This window comes from Grammomys surdaster, unplaced genomic scaffold, assembly GCF_004785775.1.
Source record: "Grammomys surdaster isolate TR1022 unplaced genomic scaffold, NIH_TR_1.0 130, whole genome shotgun sequence".
Lineage (NCBI taxonomy): Eukaryota > Metazoa > Chordata > Mammalia > Rodentia > Muridae > Grammomys > Grammomys surdaster.
The window spans coordinates 26,225,371-26,248,243 of record NW_021604588.1 but is presented as its reverse complement, the minus strand read 5'-3'; positions in this window follow the sequence as shown (position 1 = coordinate 26,248,243).

Sequence of the window (22,873 nt, the reverse complement as noted above, 5' to 3'; positions counted from 1 at the left end):
GTATATAAGATATAGAAAAGGTTGGGTGGGAAGAAGCATCTTTAGCCATCAATGTTGTTGATATTTTTCTTTGAGTTTCTGCTAGTTAATGAATGAAGTTTAATGGGGAGAGGGGTGTCTGGCATGCACTGCTTATCACTGGCACACTTACCCATCACTGTCATTACACCTAAAAATATAGAACCTTGGTGCATAATTCCCAAATGACTCTGTATATCAGGGTCTAATACATTACTTAAGGATGCTGAATATTTTTTTTCTTCCTGCATCTACTGGGGTTGTATAGATAGGACTAGTTTCATGTTGGGAACAGGGAGATTTTGGGCTTTCCCATCTTTTCTAGATGTATTGTTTAGGAGGTTGTTCTCTGACCCCTGTTGTACAGTGGCTGGAGTATAGTAAGCGCCTGATAAAGAGCTGGACTTGCTGCAGTTGTTCTTCGAAACATGCTCCAGGCCTTGCTGAGTTGCCCTGCCCAGGGCTTTCTATTGGCTCATTCTCTAGGGATACTTTAATTACTGCCCCACAAGAACACAAGGACTTATCCTTCTCATCCTTGTCTGGAGCTTACTTAGGAGCCGTTGTTCCTTCACTAGACAGGTTGATGCTGATTAGGGATTTTCTGCTAATTCTTTTTTCTGTTTTACCAATCTTTTGTTTAATATAAATTGGCCACTGTGACACCTAGGTCTCTCTATTAAACAATGCTTCCTATACTTCAGATCGACTTCATTGTCATCCTCTTATGCTTCCTTCATCACAATCAAGTCACAGGCATATAAGGGCTACCGGCATTTTATAGGCAAACAGAGACACACACACATATGTCTAATATCACACAACAGAGAAGTGAAATAATTGAAACTAGAATTTGGAACCTGACCTTCAGAATGAGAGTTTTCATCACCGCATAATTTGCCAAAAAAACAAAAAACAAAAAAACAAAAAAACAAACCAAACCAAAACCAAAACAGCAGATGTAGGGGCAGGAGGGAAAGAACCAACCCCAGATTACTGAACCCAGGGCAGCTGAGGAGGAAACAGCTGAGGGAATGCAGCATAAAGCCCACAGTGTCAGGCTTATGATAGCTTGAGCAAGAGGTGCTTAGGTGAGCATTTAAATAGACAGGCGACATAGCAGACATGTAAAAAGACTTTACTAGCTAAATCTAGAACAAAGGAATGAATGGTATCTGAGAGAATTATTTGTTTTAGCCCCTTTTTTTCTGAGGATGGACACATATGTTAACAATCAATTTGCTCACATTAAATAAAAAGAATTTGAAACCAAAATCTGTTAATGCATAGAAACACAAGGCCTGAGTCTAATGAGTAAGGACCAGAGGTGCCGTTAAGCATCCTGCAAGGCACTGCTCCCTCAGTGAAGAGTCATCTAGTCTAAAAGTTAGTACAGTTAGGTTGGGAGTCCCTCTCTGTGGAATCAACAGGCCTGTACTTGTGTCCCATGTGATACAGATAACTGCCTTGCTACTGATCTTTTTCTGGGGTGTTGACTACTGAGCAATATTGTTCTTAAAAGAAAGAGGAGGACCTCAACAAACATATTGATGTTAAAAATGGCTCAGCCAACTCCTTTTCCTTTTTACAAAATAGGCTTCCCCTCTGTGTCGGTTATAAGAAGTGATGGAGTCAGTGAGGATGGCACTATCTGAGACGTGTACCCAGTGTTAGCAACAGGTGATCTAAAGTAGTGATGCTGAGAGCGGGGTGCTGTGCTGAAAGCCAGAACGCTCCAAAAGACTTGTTGGGAAGAAGCGTTCCAGAGCTGGAAGGAATCTAGAAAACATAAAGTCCCATTTTGTTCACATTTGGGGAAACTCCACCTTGTGTCTCATGACTATGTTGAGACCCAAGCCATGCAGGTGAACGAGTGTTGAAAGGATTCTACTGTGTCAGGCCTGTTTGCACAGCATCAGCTGGCTGCCAAAGGCTATGTCAGTTGAGCCAGGGAGACATCTGGGAAATGCTATATTGAGAGAAATGAGTTCTTTTGGCACAATCTTGGCAAAAATGATCTCTTCCTACTGACAAGTGATCGAATGTTTACCCTTTCTGAACTGTCTTCATATACACTCTTCCTTACCTCGTCTTTTTCTTCTTTCCTGAATCAACTTTCCTTTAGCAGTCTCTCCTCTACTTCTGTAAATCATTTCCGGACTGGAGTGTACATACACACACACACACACACACACACACCTCAAATAGAACACACCTCTCCACACTGTAAGCTGATTTTATGCTTTGCACGTATTTCTGCTGAACAGTAACCTGTATCATGTTTGGTTTTGTGGCAAATAATAAATAACAACCTTTTCTTACCCCATTGAATGCAGAATCAATTGAGAAATAAGACACAGTTGTCAAACAGATGGAAATACAAATATAAACTTCATTGGCAAAATTTATTGTAGAATATGGTTTAGTTCCGTAGCCAAGTGCAGATCCTTCATCATTTCCTCCAGTGTCAAACTCACCCATCCATCTGCACACAGATTAGAACATGCTACAGGGGTCCAAGCAAGATGACAGAAAGAAAGGAACTACACCATTTGCATTCAGGAGGTTGGTAACTCTTTTTTCCTTTTTGGGGGGACTAAATATTTGAGAATTGACATCAAAATACATAGTCTGTCTCTTTTGGTAGGCCCGGGGCAGCTTGGGGGTGTACTGCCATATAGTCAATCTTTGTTTGACCAACTCCAAGTTTAGTGTCAGGTACATAGCAGGTCTGCTCAGTGAATGATATTATATACCCTCTGTGTGTCTCTCTCTTCTGTCTCATTTCCTTTCTTTTGAACAGAAGCTTGGTGCTCAGCATCCAGGCTCCACCCCACCCATGTATGCTATTTAAACCTATACAATAGTGGCCCAGAGAAAGTGACTTCATGCCATCTTCTGCAGTGCAACCCCTGAGCTGTTTGGTAACCTGCATGGTTACTCATCAGCCAGCAAGTTGTACAAAGCCAGATTCAGCTCCCCCCCACCCCGCCCCACCATGGTGTGCTGGTGTGCTATGGGACATTTCATTCTGGCTTACAGATCTCTCTTCCTATCCCACCCCTCACATTCTCAGGTAGACCTGACCAAGACAGGGATTTGAAGAGACTTAATTATTCATCCAGTGAGTTTGTGAGTTTAAGGCTTACCTGGGTTCAGTATAGGAATGGTTCTAGCTGAACCATGACACGCTACAGTTGTGCTAGGCAACCTCCAGGCAGTGTGGAGGCCCAATACAACAGTTCACTTTCCTGGTTCTCAGAGTCCTCTTTCAATGTTCTCATCTACCCAAGACCTCTGTAAGTCTAGAGACTTTCCCTGAACTCAGTATTATGTGACAACTGTGTCTCAATGAGGGTTTATTTCCAGGTATTGATGGAAGATCTTGCACACCTTTGTTCTTTACTAGGGGGTTAGGCATGGCTAATCGGGACATCACTGTTCCCTCCTGGAAAGGCCAAGAGCTTGCTTAAACCTTAGATTCTTTGTCTAGCTGTCCCACCAAACACTACAGAGATGACTTCAAGGATAGTATTCCAGGGTCTCTGTGAGGTCTGCTGAGAAGGACTTTGGTGAGATTCTAACACATTCATTTCCCTTTCTTCTCACACAGAGAACCACTTTTTATGGGCAAGACTCATCATTTGTGAGGCAAGTGAAGACAGGCAAGTCTCATAAATTCCCTCTTTGTCATACGAAGACACTGAGATATGAAAGGCTGGAAAGCTTGCCTAAGACCCTGCAGACCAGTTGCTCTACGAAAAAAAAAATGTGGGTGTACCAACTCAGGCCCAGTATTTTTTTCTTAGCTATGTATTGAGAATTTTCTTCCTGGCCTCTGTGAGCCCCAATTTCTTTATTAAATCAGAAAGATATCAAATGAGAGGAAAGAAAGAACATAGAAATGACAAAAATCTTTCTCAGTTCAACGTAGTGCTAATCTGACATGACAAGGCCAAGTCCATATTTCTACTCTGCCAATTACTTAAAGGGCACCAATGCCATGGCACCATTAAAGCAATAGCAGAGATGGATTGTAGGACACTGTGGATCAATGTGCTAAGTGTTGTTCAACTTGTTCAATGAAATAAAGTATTGGATCATTAACCTTACCAATGTCAATGTGTTGTCACTATCAAATTCCACTAAATGGATGGCCACAGCCCTCATTAAAGGTTCACTTGGAAGCAGCTACTGTATTAATACCTTATTGGATGATGGTGAAGGGGAAGACACTCCAGGATAAGGTAGAGAAGCTGGACTGGAGATAAGGACACTTACCAGAGAGTGACAAATGCAGACGTAGAGATGTGGGCTGGATCAGGAATAGCATTGGCAAATGGCAGAATGCAGAATATCCCCTTGTCTCAGAAAGGGTTAAATGGCCATTGCTTTTCCTTAAATTCAGTTCATAACCTTTAAAAGGAGAGACAACCTAAACAGGAAGCTGGAGGTGGACTTACTCTGGTAAGAGTCCATGGATGACATTTGATATCAAAGGTCAGGCCAGAGAATCAAGAGATCTACGGTCCTTCTACCTCTGCTGTCTGTAGAAAGGCTTCAGGCAGGCCTTTCCACTCTGAGTCTGCTTCCTTCTGTATGGAACAAAGAGCTTAGAGGAACCAATCAGTGATTTCCAAGCAAATTTTCTCTTCTGGGAATTAAGCATCTTTGGGGAAGTAGGGACCACTGAGGGGAAACAAGGACAGAGAAGAGATATGAGCATTTTTATCAGGACATAATGCAGTATTCAAATGTACATGTACACACAAACATAGCACACACACACAGGCACACATACACACACACTGCACATGGATACACATAACCTCCCCAGAATATAAACAGCACGAAAGACATAGGGAGAGCAAGGTGGATGAAGAGGAACGGAGTATAGAGCTGTCGCAACTATGGCTTTAAAATGGCTTGAGTTGCAATTAAAAAAGAAAGGGGCCAAAGGTCATTTCCTGGCATTTCACTCCAGTGGATAATTTTAGAGGGTGATGTGTCTCTGCTTGTTGAAATATTCTGAGAGACTTGTAACAGCTTAAGTCTAGCTAACCTGAGATAAAAAATCAAAGAGGCTGACACCTTCAAAGCCCAAAGAGCCCAGCAGCACATTGGCAGACATCAGTGAGGGAAGAACTCAGCTTGACTGGCACTGCTCTGGGATGCTTACTTCTGATTAACAGTACAGATTGGATCATCTTAATTATTAATTATTTCCAGAATGCACACATGATGTCAGGTGGTCTTCGAGTCTTGTCACTGGGAAGGTTAAACACTCCTTACTTGGTAATTACCTAATCACCATTACTCTTTTACATTAATTCAGCCCCAGAATTCATTATGGTTGTGCTAGGTTATTAAAGCTCATGTGGGAAGATATAAAGCACCCCATTGTTTGCATTGATTTAGGAATAAATGTGATGTTCTGCTAATAGCAAGCTTAGCCAGAGACTTTCCTGCTGCTATGTGAAATTTGCTTCAGGGTTTTCTTTGTGTGACCACATGCAAGAGACTTGAGGAAGATTCAAATGAGCTCTTGCAAGAGGTGCAAGTCCAGGAAGTGGCTAGCTGGAGAGGAAGGGAATTCAATCTGCCATTCCTACCCCAGAATGTTGAATGTTGGAATTCCTGGAAGCTACCTTCTTGTGGGCCACTGCTAGCAAGCCTCTCCAGTGAACACTACCCTGAATTTTGTCATCTTCTGAATCACCATCACTGTCACTAAGCAAGACCAGAAACCCTCATGTGGCCTTGGCCAAGGCAAGAACTCATGGCAGCCACAAATGGGACAAATAAAATTGTAGTCACAAGATAAGTGTGGCATTTACAAAAGCTGATATACTTGGTTGAAATTAAATCAAATGATAGCCTTAGGTAAAGGCCAAAAAGAAGGGAAATAGAGACTTTGATGTGTAAATATTTGAAGCATGTCTGCATAACATAGTCAAATGAATTAATGACTTTAAGAGGGTTAAGATCTTTTCTGTTAATATCTCTGTCCTTGGAAATGCATAGATATGTGCGTGGAAACATTAAACTGCCAGTAATAAACATACGAGGGGAATTGTATCATTTATTGTGGTTTAGAGGATGTGACAATCTGTTCTTCAGTGATTAAGTTATAAACTACTTGTTTACATTGGAAAATGGCCCTCATCTACCTTTAATTTTTATGTTAAAGTAAATGAGAAAGTGGGGCTAAAGAGAGAGCACAACTGGTAAAGTGCTTGCTCCATAAGTATGAGAACTTGAGTTTGAGAACTTGAGTCCTGGTACTCTGGTTAAACAGAAAAATGGGCATAGCGCTGTGGCATAGTTCTGTAATACCAGCACTGGGGAGGCAGAGAAAGGAATATCTCTAGACCTAGATTTGCCAAATGAGTGAACTCCTGGTTATAGGAGATAATCCATCATACACACACACACACACACACACACACACACCATGAACACATGCATACACAAATACACATAAAGATAAAATTGGATAGAACATATAGAAAATTGGGTAGAACCATTTCTAATGCTTGTGGCCTACACACATGCACATGCACACGTGAGAGATGATTAAAAAAATGTAATCATGGTAACATTTCATCTTAAAAGGCACAGACGAAATGGCACAGATGTAAAATATGTACAGACAGACATAATGCTATTATCAATATTGAACCTGGAGTGTACACCCTTCATAGTAGACACTGAATGGTAGACCTGGATGGTGGATCCTAGCTGGTGATACTTGGCTGGTGGGCCATGGATGATGGATACTTGATTATGGACCCTGAATAGTGGACAGTGCAATTATGGACTGCTTCTACTACTGCTAGATGTCATGTCCAGGCAACCACCATGATGCACTCAAAAATTGACATGAGATTTGCAGGCGCCTATGTTGGCCATCACTTCCCTCTCATTTTCTGCAAAGAGATACTACATTGTTTGTGCATAGGCAAGCAGGCAGGTTCCATACTCTAACATGCCTAGCCTGCAGCCTCAACAGTTGATGTCTGTGAGCTGTTCCTTAACTAATGCAGAGTGGGAGTCAGGGATAAGTGCTTCTCAGTGCATTTGTGGCATTTCTAGAGTGTTTAGAAAAGTTCTCAGAAGATTTGAGGCGCAAGTCAATAACTTCCCACCCTATCAATGGCTAAAAGCACACTCATGTCTTAACTTTTCCTCCTACCAAGTCTCATGCTTCAGTTACGAATCTCTGCTTCCTGGAGAGAGATTCTGGTTATATTTACATATTCTCTATCATGGACTCTGCTGTTAGAGAATATAGACTAAAAGAAAACTTAGAATAAAATTTTAGAGATTGTCTCTATTGCTGATTAGAAGGAGAAAGAAGAGAATAATTAGTGTGTAGCATTGGAATATTAGTACTCCTTTTTGGAAAGAAGAAGCTTACATAAAGCACATAGAAATTCTACATGAAATAAAGATCTAATCAAAAGTTTAAATGCAAGTCTGTAAAAGCACCAGAATAAAATATCAGAATATTTTTTTATAATCTTGGCCTATGAAAAACCTAAGTGGAGATTTCAAATAAATAAAAAATGATAGAAATGATTAAAGTTTAATAGTTTGCATAGAGCACAAAATCAGGACAAAATAAAAAAAAACCTTCATCTTAAAAAAGAATTTAAGAATATTATAGTGGACTAATTTCTAGAATTAAAAATTCCCTATAAAAAGATGCTTTCTTAGTTAGCCTCAGCTGTCAGTTTGAAATAGCACAGAATTATCTGAAGGGGTCTCAATTAGGAGGTATGACTTGATTATATTGGCTTCTAGGTGTGTCTGTAGAATATTTTCTTGATTGCCAGTTTATTTAAGAGGACCCAGTCCACTGTGGGCAAACCATCCCTGAGCAGGAGGGACTGACTGTATAGGAAATTTTGCTAAGTGTGGACCTCTGAGTGAGCCCGAAAGCAGTTCTCCTTCATGGTTCTTGTCCTTACTTCTCTCAATGATGGACTGTGTGTGATCAGGACATGTAGATCAAATGAGGCTTTTTGAAGTTGCTTTTGGTTATGTTGTTTATCACAAGAGAATAAAAGCAAATTTAGACACATCAAACCTAGTTTAAAAAAAGATCCCATTTTAGCAAGAATGTTCTGACTGGGACTTTGTGGTTATTCTTTAAGTATTGTTGGGTAATTACGTGACCAAAGTAGAAATATTAAATAGATAATAAACAGATTATGTTCAACTTCAGAAGAGAGTAGAAAAACACCTCTGAAACAGTAAAATTTTCTTCTTTTCTCATGAAATTGGCATGAATATGAAGTATTAACAGACACTCAGTTTTAATGGATACAGGCAGAAAAGGCACTACTTTTGTATACAACTGGTGAGTGTAAAAATGAATGTAATTTTATGGGACTTATCAAATTTATGATCTACATTTCCTTTGACCCATATGTCCTATATCTTAGAGTCACTCTTTCTTAGTCTTTTTTGGGTTGCTGCAACAGAATTCCTTAGATCGGGCAATTTGTAAACAATAAAAATCCACTCTTCCAAGTCTGGAGGCTATGTTCAAGATGAAATAATAGCAGATATGGTATCTGGAGAGGTTTAGTAATTTGCCTCAGAGAGGATGCCTTTGTTCTTTCCTCACGTGATGAGAAAGATAGAGTGTGCCCTCATTTGGTGAAGGGGGCAGAAAGGACCAGGGTGTTCTCTTGGACTGTTTTGTAAGAAGACTGAAAGGCTTTGCCTTCTTGGCTTACCACTCTCCTAAAGGTGCAGCTTCTGAGGATTAAATTGTATATTAGCTTCCAACACACAAATTTTGAGGAGGCTCTATAATTCTAATTAGCACCATCCTTAAAACTATTGCAGAAAATATATAAGTAGCCATGTGGGCAACAGGGTTATGAAATTTTGTGTGTGATATATGCATGCATATTTACTTGTGCGTATATGTAGGCGGGGATTGCATAGGGTGTCTTCCTCTATCATTCTCCATTTTAATTGTAAAGATAGGGTCTCTCACTGAACCTAGAACTCATAGTTTGTCTAGACTATCTAGCCAGCAAGCCCATGAGAACCTCCTATCTCCATCTCTTGGATGCTAGGATTCCAGGTGAGTACCACGACATACCAATTTTTATAATGTGGTACTGGGATCCTGAACATTAACAACTTTACTTACTGATTGAATCATTTTTCCCACCCTCTAACTAAGGAATTTTATTACAGTACTTGGGTAGGTAAAACTGCATAATACTAAATGCATTTCACTTAATGAGTGGTCAAGTCAGAGAATAATAAAGCTTTAGGGGCATTATTTAGCTGCAGAGAAACTGAAGTATATTCAGCATAATGCATTATTACTTTTTTGCTATTGTTGTTGACGGATTGATATTACTACTAAAAGTATGTTGAAGTTTCACCCGTATACTCCTCAGAGTATGTCCTGTTGTTGTTTGTGTATGAAACGTCCTACATGATCAGCTCATTTGTGATATACTTGATCTTCATTTAGTGGTTCTATCTTAAGTGGGTCTGGCAACTTCAGAAGGTAGGACCTTGCTGGACTTGGGTCATGGTCAGTATCTTCCTTGGTTTCGTCTAATCCCTCCACTTGTAATTCTTGTCTACACTAAGGCGATGAAACTTCTTTGCCACCCATTCCCACTGCCATAATAATCTGCCCAAGTACAAGGAGCCCAAAAAGCATCGAAAAAATCGTGACCATTAAGTTAGTTTGGTTGTGGCAGAGAAAGGAGCTAATGCAGGCTTTATTTGGAGATAGAGATTTACACAGACAAAGTCTTATAAGCCAGGATTGCCAAGGTAAGATAAGCCAATGAGGGTAGACCCTAATCCAGTGTCCCTGACTAGTAGCTTTTAAAAAAGGGTAAAAATTCAGACACCGAGGCAGATGATGGAAGGATGGACAAAGGAAAGGTAGCCTGAGACTATCTGTGAGAAAGGAATGGCAAAAGTTGTTGACAAACTCTAGAAGCCAGAAGAGTCAAGAAGTATCTTCCTCAGAGCCTCAGGGAGAACACAGCCCTACTTGATTTCTGGCTCTGAGCCTTTAAAACTGTGTGTGAATAAATTTCCATTGCTCATACTATACAGTTTTTAGTACTTTGCTATGGCAATGCTTGGAAACTAAGACACCGATGATCTATCATGGAGTAAAATACAGGTGGTAGACAATAAATACCATGTAAATTTATTTTGTTCAGAAAAAACTGTATATATTCTCACATGCTTTTATTGTATATTTAAAAAAATCCCTCTAGAAGGAAGTATACAAGGCAACCAAAAGTTGAGGGATGATGAAATACCTTTCTTCATATATTCTTAATTTCCCAATGAATATGTTATGATTGTGCATCTGCTCCCTGTTAATGGTCTGGTTCTGCTTGCTTATTAGTTGATGGTGTTATTGGGGGTAGTTGAGTCTTTAAAAGGTATAGCATAACTGGACGTCAGCAGGAGCATATTCCAGAAAGTGTTTTGAGAGAACCTGGCATTCTTCATCTCTGCCTTTACTGGATGCCATAGGTGGGAGGTTTTGCTGAACTACATGTTTTTATCTAATCACAGACTAGAAATGATGGGTCAAATGACCACAGACTGAGCACATGTGACAAAAATAAATATTCTCTCCTTTTAAGTTGGTCTTTTCTTGTATTGTTTCACAGAATGTTGGCTACAACATCCCATGTTGGAATGTTCAAGTCACTTTGTATATCCAGGTGCCCCTCTCTCCATAGAGAGGAGACACAAAAACAGAGGATCAAGAGAAAGACAGCCGATGGGCACCAGGGCCTTAAACTTTTCAGGGAATGCATCTCTTCCTAAGCAGTAAACTGTACCTTTAGTGTAACCCCTAACACTTTGGAAATGTAAAGAGAAATAATCAAATTTCACCATGATGGAGGGAATTCTCTCCCAACTAGATAGCAGATGGTATCTCACTATGGCAAGGATTAGCTCCTGGGTACACTTTAGAACTATTTCTGAGACTTTAGAATGTCTAGATATCACCAGCAAGACTTCCTACCGGGGAAGGTAGCCATGGAATCACAGAAAACCTATGTCATTATACTCCATTTTTTTCTGACCTCTCAGGAACTTCGAGGGTCAGGGGAATAAACAGTGTGCTGGCAGGAGAGTGGGAACAGGGGTAGGAGTGGTCACAGAGTTTCTGGTGACTAATGGACAGCAACCAGTCACAGAAAGAGCCACCCGGTGATGAGGAGATTTTCCTGTATCTGAGCAGCTCTGTTAGGCCACTTCCCTTCTTGCTGTGTCCTTGCCACTGCTCTCTGCGCTCACTGTCATTTTATTTTCTTCTTCATTAAGACAGTGAAATATTCATCCATCTATGAGCCATTTCCCTTTGTGGCACCAAAGAATAGAACTGAACTTGAGCAACTGAAGGGATAAATCTCTCAGGTGCTGAAGGACTCTTTTGAATGACTGTTTTTCCTGAAGGCCTGACACAAGCCTGTACTTGTTGAAGAAGAGGAAAACGTGTGTGTGTGTGTGTGTGATGTGTGTGTATGTGTGTGTATGTGCATACACATGCATGGGTATGCCACGCATAGGTGTAAATTCACAATATCCTTTCCACAATGTCCCAAAGTAAAATATACTTAAAGAAAGAACTTACAAGTTGAAGATATATCCAGGCATCACAGCTGGTGTGACAGAGTTGAGCTCAGAACACATGGTTCACTGTCACCTCTGTGCATAGGGATCTGTGACACTGCTTTTTGAGGATCTGGTCACATGAACCTGGGGTCAACTATCCTAAATTACACACAAACCTTGGGTGGCATGTTCTCAGAGTAAAATCAGGGATGTAACAACTAGGTTAGATGGAGTAAGCTAACCCCCTCAGCACCTTGCTGAAGGATCCTTTGGAAGGTTTCTATTGAACATGCTATTGTAAAGCTGGAGATCCAGCATGTATGACAGCCAGTGAAAAGCCAACAGCAAGAGGAATTGCATTAGGTCTCATGGGTCTGGGTGAACCCTCTCTTCTGGTGAGTTTCATGCAGAATGGGATATGCAGGAAATTGTTAATTTGTCTTACAGAGAATCCAGATATGCCCTCCTGCCTCCATCTACCCCAGATCTGTACTTCTTAGGGTGGACAGGACAAAACTCATTTCCTGTTTCCACGATCCGTGGTCCTTGGTGATTTTAGCTCATGGTCCAGGATACTGAAGTGCTGTGGTAATCTGATACCTCCTGAAAGCTGGTAGATGGAAACTCTACACACAGTGGAGCTTTGCAAGTGAAGTGCTTTACAGTTTTCAACCCAGCAGTAATAGAGTAGCAGACAGCCGCAGAGGAACTTTGAACAAGGCAGTTGGACTCAGAAAGTCCCTTGCCTGTATTGAAATAGTCCACTATTCTTTGTCCTCTCCCCACCTTGTTCTGTTCTCAGAAAAGTGGCTCTTCAGAAAGCCTGAAGGAGGTTTAGGGCTGAGAGCAATATTTAAAACTGCAGTGAAGCAAGACCTTCGGCCTCCAGATAAGCAGCAAGGACGAACGGCCGTGCTGGAGACTTGAGACTTTAATTCCCACCAATTGCTTCTCTCCAGCCCATTATCCATGAGAAATGCACATAGCTCACCCTCTGGCTCCCTGATAATCCAGGGGCACCTCCAAATCACAGACCCATAGGAGGTTCGTGCTGGTGAGCACATTAGAGGTCATCAAGCAAGGCCAGCCTCCTCATTTTACACATCAAGAACTTTCTTCAGGTGTGTGGCCTGCAGACTTGGAAGCTAGTTCTCATTGACTCTTTCAGGGTAGACTCAGAGCAGCTAGGCTGTGAAGTAATTAGCATGCCTGCAAGCACCATGAGCTTGTGGGAAAGAGGTAGTGGTAAAGGAAAGATTGCAGGCTCTGGTTGCCAATGCTGTTGTTAACATAGAAAATCTACCCCCGGCTGTGTAAGTGGGGTGGGTGGCGGTTACTTCTGTGCTGTATCCTTAAGAAAGTTCCCTACTAAGTTGAAAAAAAAATAATTTTGTCATATCTAACTCACTCTAGTTCAACTAAGAGTCCCAACATTCCTATAGTGCCTTTGGCCAAGTGATGTAGTCAAGATTTCTCTAATTCTTTGACTTCCCCTGGCCAGTTTGAAGCAGGATACTGACAGCAGCAAGTTACTGAGTTTACTTTCCGTAGGCTAAGCAACATATGCAGGATTTTGCATAAATACACACACCAGAACTTGCAAAGCTCCGATGAGGTCACTGCATAATAATCCCATTTCATAGATGAAGAAACTGAAGAACTGAAGCAAGGAGAGATTAAGTTATTCTAGGTCACACAGCCATGTCACCTAAGTTCCAGGACTTCACACCTCAGTGGAAAGAGCTTCTGGTCAAGGGTTCAACTGAATGAAAGCTGAACTTGGAGACAACTTCTATATACTGCAGGTAAGAGAGTTTGGACACAAGACACAGATACACAGATGCAGACAGATACACAGGCTGGCGGGTAGACAGACAGATACAATGAGAATGTTGGTCACCTGGCTGGTAAACAGTGAGCCAAGCTATAAACCCAGGCAGTCAGGCTTTGGAGCCCACACACTTTGATGCCTTGCCATACCAACTGCTTGGAGGACAAAATACACAGAATATCAAATATCCCCTCTCTCTGTGGCAGTGAGAAGGCTCTAACCGCTGGCTGTAAGGGAAAGCAATGTGGAGATGTTTACTCAGGGCAAGGACTCAGTTCATGCTTTGAAATTAGTTTATAGCCTTTTTCTTTCTGCTCTGGAGGTGGGAGGCTCAGGAAGGACCCAGGGTGTCTTCACCCCTAATATACCCAGGTGGTTTTCTGTTTGCACCTACTTTCCTCCACTGTCAGAACAGTGTGGTTTGGAGATAAATTATATGGTTGTTCCCTGCAGATGGTTGGGAAATGTTTAGACAAGGAATGGGTGAAGGTCATAGCCAAGGTTATTGGCCTACTTTCTAAAGCAGAGAAAAAAATCTGGTCATATTATTATTCTGTTGAGAGTGGTGCTGGTTGGCGCCACCAGAAACTAAGGCCACATGACTGGTGGGAATCTAAGCTTCTTACTCTGGTCTAGGCTGTTCTACCTTTGTTCTTGCTCATGAATGAGCTCTAATACTGTAGTCTGAAGTCTGTCAGAGCCCTAAGCCACACTTTAGCAGCAGACAGCTACCCCAGGCTTCTGTTGACATGGTCAGGAGCAGCTTGTGAACAACTTGTTGCCAGTGACAGGGACACAAAAACTGAAGCACAGAATGACCTGTGGAAGTTCAGGGTTTAGAGGTAAATTTACTGGCCTAATTGCAATTATTTTTTGCACCTCTTTCTGCTAAGTGCTATTTAAGAACAAAGCACTTAGTAAATTGTAAAGGAGGGACCAATGTGAAAGTGCTTACAAATCAGAATTGTGAAAAATCAGAAGCCAATCGCTCATAACAGCATTTATTTTCTTTAATCAGATACAGAGTTAGACTATTCCAGAGGGGTGAAGTTTCCTGGGCACATGATAATATAATCTGTTCGTATATTTTAAGATCTAATCTATCATTTAAAATTATTTTATTATAAGCCAGTTTTACATATTTTTAAAAGAAGTCTGTGTTTCAGTATTCTGCTGGATGCCACAAGGGTAATCCTAGAACGAATGGAAATTAACTTTATACCGTTAACCCACCAGATTTCAGGAGAAGAAAGCACACATTGGTGGGCAGAGGATTCAGCTGCCGAGAGCCCACCCAAATATGTCTGGTAGTTGCTTTTTGGCATTTGTTTCAGGAAAAGGAGTGAGTCACTCAGAGGACTGCCTCTGACCTCAGCCACAAATGATAGAGATAGAAATGAAAACTCAGACATTCTGGAATTGTGGGTGATCCCAAAGGAAGACATGACACAGACTTTCAGAAACAGCCCTGAGGAGCCAGGCATGTCTCAAATGCTTATGTTTTTGCCAACTCTGCATTGGTCAGCTCCCGTGGGGTAGAAAATTAGCTCAAGTGGACCAAATCCCTTTCATATCATACCAATACAGAGAGATAGTGAATGGATAGGCTCGCTAAGAGCCAAATTTACAAAGCATGCCTATATATTGAGTAGAATATGATGTCCCAAGAAAAGCTGGCCTTCCCCCCTACCAGTGTATCTCCAAGGTGCAGGCGTATAAGAATGCTGCTATGGTGGAGATCTTAAGGGCACAGTGAAGCCCTGTATGCTAAAAGTTTGGTCTGGAGCATGGCACTATGGGACAGTGTGGGATCTTTAAGAGGTGGGGCTGAGAGGCATATCTTAGGACACTGGTAGTATATCCTCAGAGTATTATAGAGCTCCGGTCTTTTCTCTCATCTTTGGTTCTTAGATTTAGGTGTGAGGGACTGAGTTTTGTCCTGCCACCTACTCCCACCAGAGGCATTTCCCAGCCCAAATAAGACCTGAAAAGCAAGGGTTCCTGGTCAAGGGCTAGACCTCCAGTAGTGTGAATATAGAGATCTTTTCTCTTTACAGGTACATCATCCTTAGTGTTCATTATGTAAACACTAACAGTAAAGCCATACTGATCAGGCCTGGGGACAAGACCTTGTTGCACTCTGGCCTTAATCCACCTTGACTCCAAAGAGATTTATCATTAACTCATGAAGTTAAGGGAGCTTGGTTCCTATGATGAAATAGTTTCATTTCAGCAGTTTCCCACAGGTGACTTGAAAGTCTCCTATGAGGGTCATGACCATCAACTTGATGGCTGACTCAAAGTGGAACAGATCTAAAAGTGACCGGATAGAGTACGGCTTGAATAGAATATGGCTAAGAAACACAACAGACAGTTCTAAGGAAGTTAGGAGTCAGAGAATAAAACACTGGGTCACCTACCATGGTTCTCTTATTAGTCCTAGGAGATTCTGGGATATAAGGCCTTTAAGTCAGGAAATCTCTTTTGTGAAGATTCTTTTCCATATGTATTCCTTCCCAGAGGAGCAGAAAGCTGTTACCTGCCTCACCTCTGCACCTTCTTCCTGATCCCTACCCCTCAGGAAGATCCATAAGCAAAGGCCAGAGCAGGCAGAGTCTGTGTGTAGAATGCCCTCTGCCTGCTATCTCCTTGTTCCACACCATCAGAATGTCTGATGACAATGCACTACTCCCTCTACACCCTGTCAGATAGGATGCCAGTGGCCTGCCAGATAAGTGGCAAATAAGCATTTTTGCCCTGTCCTTTCCATCTATAAAAGATTTTACAGAGAGTTGAAGGAAGAAAGAGCCTATTTGTACAAATGATGGATACATTATCAAACTCCATGGCTTAAGTATCCGACTTGCTGAATTTTAAATGGGTTGTCACCACTGGACTGATAGCTAAAGTATGAAAATCAAGAAAATGCCATTTTGTTGATACATAAATTCTGATGAACAATAGTCAGACAGTGGAAAACAAACTCTGATTTTTGGAGTGATCACTCTGTGCATCGCCAGTAATAAAGAATGAAGGAAATAGAAGATTTATCACTTACAGATATTAGCACAAACCCAGATGGCTCGAGGTTTCTCTTTTCCTTTTCTTTTTTTCTCTTTTTAACCATAATAGATAATTCTTGAATTATGTACCTAACAAAGACAAATCCTCAAACTAACGGAAGGCGTTTATTATATTAACAAGTGTGTTTTTGATTCTTTCAAAACAGAATGTAATTTAATCTTGGCTTCAGAGACAGATTGGAAATGTTAAATGTCTGCTTTTTAGAAATGATTTCTGGAGGGAAGAAGCATTCACCATCAGCTTGTGTGTGTAACCGAGGAAAAGGATGTTTGTCTTAATGGCAGAGAAATGGAGAAGTCACGGGATTTTTTTATTTCATTTTTTTAAATTATAGAGCAGACTGTATATATTCTAGCCCTTCCCTAGGGCAACTTCTGCTTTGCTAAATGTAACATACCCCACTGTGATGAAAAATAATTATCTGATGGTGCAGGGCACCCTGCTTGTTGTTGGATGCGTATACATGAAACATGAAGCCAGCCCTACTATCCCTACTATCTTGTAACTAAAGGCGTTCAGTGGAGTGTGGTGAATTCAGGACTTGTGATTTGCAGAGTGGGATACTGATGATCTCAATGAATATGCATCCTACAGAGAAGCTGGGTTGGAATTGGCTGCACTGACCCCAGGAAGAGCAAAGGGAAGACCCGAACTCTGAGGCCACTCAGTGAAGAGGAAGTTTTAGGAGTAAAAGGAGAGGGGCATGTCCAGATAGGAAGAACTTTCAGGGAATAAACTGGACCCATGTCTACACCAGAGAAGCCAAATACTTTCGTAAGCAATTCACCAGGTAGAGAAGAGGAAATAGTGCTGCCCCCTACAGGAGGCTCAGGCGCTCATACTGGCATAGACTGAGGAAGACCAAGTTAGAGATGTGGAAATCAGAGCTGAGTCTGGACGTTAGTTAACCTGGTTCTATTGAAGTCCCTATTAATAAGCACTGGGCAGAAAGAAGGAACTAGATACTAAGCAGAGGCATGGAACTAGGAAACATAGGACCCAACAAATGACTCCAGAAGTATTCAAAGATGCCAACCGGGAATGTTCTCACTGCTCATGCTGCAGGCTAATTGTACATCATCTGCAAATCATTCCAAGTAGGAAGGGGAAGGCTTGAATACTGTACCAGTTTGGATGAGGTCAGGCTAACAGCAAGAGTAGCTGAAAGACAAAGGGGGTATTTTGTCAGAAAGGATTTTTTATATCCACTCCTGATTATGAGGAAGCTACTGACTCTCTTCTCCAGGGATCCATATGGGACATGGCAAGTTTGTGCAGCACACTTGCTTATGTGACCATTGGGGGTTCTTCCAGCTTCTAAGTTGTCACAAAAATATCTTTCTTTTCACCATGATTCATTCATCGATTTTGTAGTAACCTCCTACTATATGCCAGCCAATGAGGACTGTGTCACAACAAACACATCTCTCTCTCAGGATTTTATTGTTTTCTTAGGAAGACAGAAAATATGCACAAGTGAGAGGCATGTTGGTAGATTTGAAGACATGGCAATGAGGCAAAAAAGTACACACAATAGCAGGTGTGCTCCCCCATATATATATCTTCATATACATAACATATATAATGTATTATACATGCACACATAAATACAACTACAACCATACACAGATACATGTACACATACAATGCACATCTATTCACATGTACACACATATATACAACACATATACACATACCACACATATACATGCAAACAAATAGATAAATGTAGAGTATGGTTTGATCCTTACTCAATGTATATCAGGGAGTCCTTGTCCTAGGTAGGTGACAAATCCTCAGAAGGGACCCACAAAGGCTCTCTTATGGGCTACCTCAGTTTTGTCTTTTTATAAGAGACTGTAGTTTATGTAAGCTTATTAGATGAAGTTTATATGGTTTAATTGTCTGCTGGAATAAAGACAGACTTCCTAGAAAAGTTTTCAAATGGACCTATGATAGGCTTGTCTTCTGGCAGAGAAGAGGAAGTATTGGAAAAGAAAGAAAAATGTTCCTTTGCAGAAGAATAGTGTGAAGAGAAACACGGAGGGAAGCAGAGGTGAGTCTCACATGGGAATTGGTTTGGAGCTTTGCTGTCTGGACAAAACAAATCCTGGGTGTGAGGAAGGACCTCGCATGTACTCACTCACACAGCTTAATTAGCTTTGTTTAATTAAAAGATCATGTAGGAAGACAGAGCAGGAATGTACACATCTCGATGTGGTTTATAGTATTCTAGGAGGAATTTAAAAATGGGGGTGATTTCTTATAAGCAGAATTTTGTTGATAAAAGCCTGGAGGTTTTAGGGCAATTAAGAAGAGTATTTAATGAGTTGGGGGGGGCATGTGGGGAGTTTTCAGAACTTTCAGGGCACAGAGACAATAATCTTTTGTCAGCTGGCAAAAGGTTGCTAAGGCAGGCCTACCTTCTAGAAGTGCCATACAGTAGAAGTCTCTCCTAGGAGTCTTGTATTCACACACGTTATTTGGGGGTCAGCAAGACAGCTTTATAGAAAAGGTACTATCTGTCAAACCTTAAATCCTGAGTTCAGTCTCTATGATACACATGCAAAGTATCCTCTGACTTCTCCATGTGCTCTATGACATGTGTGGGAACCCACCCCAGAATAAGTAAATACAATGTAATATGAATTTTAAAAAGCCTTGAGTTTGACCAGCCTGCCCATAGACTCTCATTTCCTACAGGTCAAAAAATTACTGCTTCTAGGAGAACCTCGCCCACATCCCACTGTGTACTGTACTTTGTATGGTGCTGTGTAGCTTGTAAATGTTCATACCCACATGAAAAGGGTTTGGTTATCTTTGTTCTGGACAGGATGAACTGAGATTCAGAGATAGGAAGTGGCTTGCCCAAGCTGGTGGCTACATTTTGTGCTAGAATTGGCATATTTCTGTTTCTTCATGTGGTTCTCAGTGCTAGGAAAAATGGGCTGTTTCCAAGAAAGTCCCCTGTCCACCTGGTGAGAGTAAGTACCACACATAACAGGCAAACCTAGCAAGTTGCTCTCCAGCAGAGCTATGTGTCCTTGGAGCAGATAACAAGGACTTTTCTGAAAGGGCCCACCCGTAACAATACCTCCAAACAGTTGATAAGTGTTCGCCCTTCTATTCTGGTTATTTCCCCCCTCTTTTTCTCTGTTGCTTTGCTCTGGGGCTGAAACTGGCTGAATCAGCACAGAATCGTTTAGAGGAAATGATGAACACTGTCATTTTCCCCTGTCTGCACAGTAACACAAGGCAGAGAGAGAGCTCTGCAGACGATGGCGGGCCTCCTGACAACACCTCAGGCCTCAGATTGGATTGTGGGTGGGAAGAGATGCATTTAATCAGCAGTTACTCCCCAGAGGGTTGGAGGGCTGGGAGTGTGAAAGTGAGGTTGTCCCTGCAGCAAGGACACCCAGTCCGCAGACCTATAGAGGCAGTTCTGGTGAGGTGACGACTTGGGACAGAAGGCTGTAGGTCCTCCAGCAAGTGCTGCTGTGGAAAGTGAGCACGGTGAGGGGTGAAAGATAGAGTAACTCAGAGCCCTCTGCTCCTCACACCAGATAAGGTGCTTTCTTGACAGGGAGACAGAGCTCCTCTTGGCTTTTCATCCTAATAGGCAGCCTTGCTGGGATCTCTTTTAGGAGAGAGATGTGAGGTGGTGTCCCCGTCTGCTCATGTTAAAACACACTCTGGGTTTGTCGGGAAACAGCATGGCCCTGCAATGTTTGTCATGCTACTTTTCCGAGTGAGCCTCAGTTTCTTCTCCTGTAAAGCGCAGACCTTAATACCTAAAGTGCTGGCATTATGGGCTGAGTAATAGCATAATGGAGTGACGGTACAGTGAAGAGCACACCATTACATTATTCAGAATCTGGAGTCCTTAGGGGCACTTCAGAACCCTACGCTAGCACTCATCGCCAGCCAGCAAATACAGCCACCTCATCTACCCCTCCTGTCTCTGCTTAATGGCTTTAATGCAGTTTTGAATGTGACCCCTGATCCTCACCCTCCAGTTGGGAGGTGGTAGTAATGGCCCCCAAGTCTAGAGCTGCCTCTGCTTTCTGTTAAACTACGAGTCAGCTAAGTCTCCAGCTGTACTGAACTGCATTTGCTGTCCAACGTGCAGCATGGTCAGCCACCCACGTTTCCCAAGGTTTGGGTTGCGTGCATTTGCATGATGATTCAAAATAATCTTCTGTGAGTCAGGATGGAGAAGTGGAGAGGTCATGGAAAGAAAATGTTCTTTGTACGTGTGTGCACACTTGTGCATCTATGTGTGGAGGCCAGACGTCAATGTTGAGGATGGACCTTGGGTTTTGAGATAGGTTTTCTCATTCAATTTGGAGCTGGTAGATTCAGCTAGCTGGCTGTCTAGTAATCACCAGTGTTCTTCCTATTTCTACCTCCCACCATTGGGATTATAAGTTCATGTTCCTTTTTGAGGTCCGAGCTCTGGTGCCAGGAACTGAAGAGGATGGCAGGGCTGGGAGATGGAAAATTAGAGAAGTAATAGACAGAGAAGACATACTCCGTTCTCCAGCACACAGGCTGGTAAGCAGGCAGACTCTAGAAGGCACATGGCAGCCCACACAGGCTGCCTGCAGGTGGGCATAAGCACAGGTGCAGACCAGCTTAGGCCCCCAGAAGTGTGCACACAGATCTATAGACACACACAGGCATGCTGGCAGAGCCAAAAGGTAAAGGTGCTTGCCTTTGACGCCAAGGCCGTATTTATACAGAATTACATAAAAGGGACATTGTGTCAGAAATAGTTATTTGACAGATCCCATTACTGTTTATTTTGGGGTTCATCAACATCTGGTGTCAGCTATTTTGTGCTGCCTCATCACCACCACCCCCCCACGATGTCCAGCTGTAGCCATCTTAATCCATGACAAGGGTCCATATCAATGCTGTATTATCTAAATGTGAACTGGCTCATTCAACCTCTGTTCCCTTCACCACTGCACTCAGGTTTGTCATGTGGGTGCAGGGGATAAACTCAAAGGTCCTCAAGGAGAGTGGTTCTGAGGACTATGGCAAGTCTAGTGGGCAAACAGGGCATCCGGAGGATTAATCACACCCTGGAATTATTTTGTGGAATGATGCTGAATTCGCTCACAACGATCCCACCAGGAAAGTTCTGCCCAACAACTTTTTCTCTCAGACCTTGTTTAAGAAACATTTACTGAGTGTCTGCTATTTAAAGCGTTTTTAAAAATATGATATTGGCTGCCATAAGGGAAGTGAAGTTGAGGGAACAAGAATGGAAGAGAAGAGCAGTCAAAAGTGTAGGCAGGTGAACCCCAATAATGATTGAAGTCGGAATGGTTGCTATGAAGATGGAGGGAGACATCTATTTGCCTCTGAGACATAAATACCATAACCTGTCAATAGATGACATATGCTTTGCAACAAAGAAAGAGATCAGGGAGAGAGAGATTGGGGGGAAAGGGAGGAAGAAAAATGTTGCCACCATGCATTTGGCTTAGAAATGGGTAGACAAGGTATTTTTTTCTCAGAATAATTCAGGAAAGGTTTTGATGGGTCAATAATAACAAAAATCTCTGATCATGACAAGTTATATTTTTACCACCTTTTAGCAGCTCAAGTGGAGATAAGAAAACCACACTTGGGTGAGCATGTGACCTCTCAGTCAGGTGGCAGAGAGAGGTGTAGAGGGTATATATGTGGATGCCCTCAGGTTCTGTGGTTCTGTGAGGTCTAAATCCAGATAACTGGGTGGGGTGTCTCAGGGAAGATGTGTCCCTAGAGAAGGGGGCCCAAGGATGTCACCGTAGCATTGAGAATGAGAGTCAGGGGAAGCCGAGTCATGGAAGGGAGGTGTTGTAGGAAACCTGATGGTTCTGTAGTTAGTTCTCTACTGTCTTTATGTGTTGTCTGTCTGACATCATGAATGCGCTAGTTGGCAAGGTCAGGAGCGTGGACCTCTGCTTGCCTCTGGAAAGAAGCAGCTAACTTGTCTACAGATCACAGTCCACACTGTCTCACTCTGCCTTGTTATTACTCGGTATTTTATATCATTTTATTTTATATTATATTATCATATTGTCTATGTATCACAGTCCACACTGCCTCACTCTGCCTTGTTATCACTCAGTGCTTTTTCCCTTCAGACTCATAATCTTCCATCTAGATGAGCCGCTGATTCCTCTGCCTGTCTCACTCCCACTTTCTGTCTGCATTGCTCTGCCCTTTGCACACAGTGAGTCTTTATCGATATCATCTGACTTATATACTGAGTCCCTCGGTTCCTATTGTCTTTTCATGATTATTTGAAAT